The following is a 3413-nucleotide window of genomic DNA, read 5'->3' on the forward strand; positions in this document are numbered from 1 at the left end:
TAGATTTGTGGTAATCAGAAAATAAAATTAAAGAGCTTTTCTGGACCACCTATTCTCTCTGCCACACTGCCCACAGACAGGGAGTGTTCCCCTGTGCTCTCTGCTCACAAGTAATATTTCATACCTGCATAAACACCCATGCATTAAAAAGAATCATAAACAGATCATTGTTTTATCTTCTTCAATCAACTGTAATCTCTTGAAAGATAGGAACCATGGTCTTCATTTCTTTTTTTTCTCCCCAGATAGAAATAGCCACAGGTGGCCACAGAAGAAATTTTGTTTGAATGAGGTCTTCTGATTTCCTTACAACAAAATTTACTGAAGTATTTTAACAGCCTTTAAGAGATCAGATTTTAAAGTGGTAAGTTTTGTCACTAAGGGAAAGAGGAAATCCTCAAGAATTGGAGGGTTTGAGTACCCTAGGATACTCAGAAAATAATATTAGATTTTCTTTTAGCATTTTAGGTATGCATACACATATTAATTAACAATTAATGTTATTAGATAGATTCTATTTTCTGTGTGTTTCTCACACTTGTTAAAACAATTGCAAAAACCTTTATTGGTTATCATCTGCGTTTGTACTTTCTTTTCAGTGACGTTTCCTAACTGGCTATTAGTCATTTATTTTTATCTCTGGGAAGACTTCCAAATCCAGTGCAATTTACCCTGATCATTTTCCCCAGTGCTGAATTATTCTGAACTTCTGAAGCCTTTTTATGTGAGTTTAGAGAGATAAAATGCATCAAACTGAAACTTTTAATAAAACTTCAATGAGGTGATAAGTAAGATGACTATTGCAAACAATGTAGAAGCACATTTGTACCACTAATAATGTAAGAAGCATATCTAGTCTAAATGGGTTGTTTGAAAATCAAAGAAACATCAATCTATTTAATTTTTCTTTAAAATGATTCTTTTAAATCTATTTTTTAAAGCAAAAAAACTTGTTTCAGTTGAGTTGTGATTTTTTGCAAGCATTTATCAACAATCAAGTTTTCAAATATACTAACTCTCAAAAATTTCAAAGTACAACCAGGTTACTTTATATTTATTGTTTTATTTTAAAATCTAATCTGTACCAATGAAGCACTCCAATGCCTTTTTTATTGGGAACTGATATTAGTACTTTCTTCAAAACATACATATCAACATTGTTGGGATCACTAATGTGACCAAATTTGCATAAAATAATTGATGGAATTATGTTACTACATGCTTACCTTCATCAAAGGGTGTAACTTTTGAGATTCAGTATGCTTTTGGTGTTTTCAAGATTGTTGTGAAGATGTTGCTGTTATTATTATTTTTTCATGGTATATCGTCTCTAGTCTCCCCAAAGACCTATTGTAAAAGGATTGAGGAAGAAATTTATTACTAAAAAGAATCTTCTTTTTCTAACATGATTGACAATAAATAAATAAATAAGTTAGCCCTTTCTTTTTTATCTCCTATATATTAAAAAGAAATGAGAATGCATAAACTTAGGTTTTCTTGACACCCATCCTGGCTCTGTGTAAAGATTGCTAGCATATATAACAAAATCCAATAGGTTCAATATTTAAGTTGTTTACACTCACTATTAGAGTTCACACTGTGTAGTTACCTAAGGAAGCTTTGCACTGTGTAGCAACATTCCCGGACTTGATTAGTGTGGTTTATGATCCTCTGTGATGAGAATCTGGGATTCTTGCTGGGATCCCTATATACCTCAATTCTTACACTGTCAAGACAGAGAAATGGGTTTCCATACCTGGAAGTGGCAACACCTCCCTCCTTTGTGTATCACCCCAAACACATGTTAAGCCAAAAGAAAACTTTCTTGGAGTAAATGTACACTCTAGAGCTGAAAACATAATCATTCATTTTTTAAGAATTGTTCCAGCAAAAGGGGAGGGCGGTAATGGATGGAAAGACTAGAATTAGAGCACAACATAGCATTTATATCTCAAGAAATTCACTGCTCCCACTTGATTACCTGTCTGGGTTGGTTTCCCTTCAGTCCTCCATAAAGTCCCATCTCTAGATGAAGTGGGAATCCACAGTATGGCAAGTCTCCAGGCCTACTGAACAGAGAGATCTGACCTAGAAATGAAATACCCTCTGTTTTATTCCCTATGGGAATTTCCACTGAAAAGCAGAAGAAAAAAAAGCACTTCATCTGTTGTAGCAGAATTTGTTTATTCATGCTTTTAGATTTCTGTTGCCATTTAAAAGCACACCTTCTTCAAATAAATATAATTCTCAAATTTAGAGAGTCCTAGCAGGTATATCAAGTATTCTTTTTGTTGTCCTTGCCATACAAAATAGTATTGCTGGCTTGCTTTATGATCTCAAGTTTTTGTGGTAAGGCATTCAATAAAGCAATGTTCTAGTGAATAACTATTTTATTAAAAGTCTACGGATATTCTCAGGCATTATTTCTCTGACAGGAATTTGCAGATAAACTTTCAGAAATAGAGGTAAAAATCACTACTCTAAACAAATTATATTTTAGCTCTTTAAATTTAAATAAGTATGGCATAAATAAAATCTGTACAAATTATTAATTTTCAATTATTTTATTCTATTTGAGAAGCTATTAAATAGCAGTATAAGTCTAAACTTGTATCTGATATTTCAGCAGCCACTTGTATAGGGAAAGAGTGGATTTGAACAATATTACTTCACTGTAAATATATGGAAAGATTATTACAGTGGCTAAAGACCTAAGCCAAGAGATAATTTTTCTGGAACATTCAACCACCTCTGGGATTGACTCGTATTCATGTTTTAATTTTACCATTCTACCATTTTAATATTAACGTACAGAAAATACGTTTATTAAAAGTCTCAACTTTATATTTGTAATGAGGTGAATGGACCTAGAGTCTGTCATACAGAGTGAAGTAAGTCAGAAAGAGAAAAACAAATACTGGATGCTAATACACGTAAATGGACTCTAAAAAAAGGTACTGATGCACCTAGTGACAGGGCAGGAATAAAGACACAGACATAGAGAACGGACTTGAGGACACGGGGGTGGGGGGAAGGGGAAGCTGGGATGAAGTGAGAGAGTGGCATTGACATATATACACTACCAAATGTAAAATGGATGGCTAGTGGGAAGCAGCCGCATAGCACAGGGAGATCAACTTGATGTTTTGTGACGACTTGGAGAGGTGGGATAGCGAGGGTGGGAGGGAGGCTCAAGAGGGAGGGAATATGGGGATATGTGTACATATAGCTGATTCACTTTGTTGTACAGCAGAAACTAACACAACACTGTAAAGCAATTATACTCCAATAAAGATGTTTTTACAAGTCTCAACTTTATAACTACTGGGTATTTGCTATTATTGTCACTTTCACTACTCTTATCCAACAAAATAATGGAAGTTTGTCCAAAGTTTGTCTGCTTACCTTACATT

This window comes from Eschrichtius robustus, chromosome 3 (genome assembly GCF_028021215.1).
Source record: "Eschrichtius robustus isolate mEscRob2 chromosome 3, mEscRob2.pri, whole genome shotgun sequence".
Taxonomy (NCBI): domain Eukaryota; kingdom Metazoa; phylum Chordata; class Mammalia; order Artiodactyla; family Eschrichtiidae; genus Eschrichtius; species Eschrichtius robustus.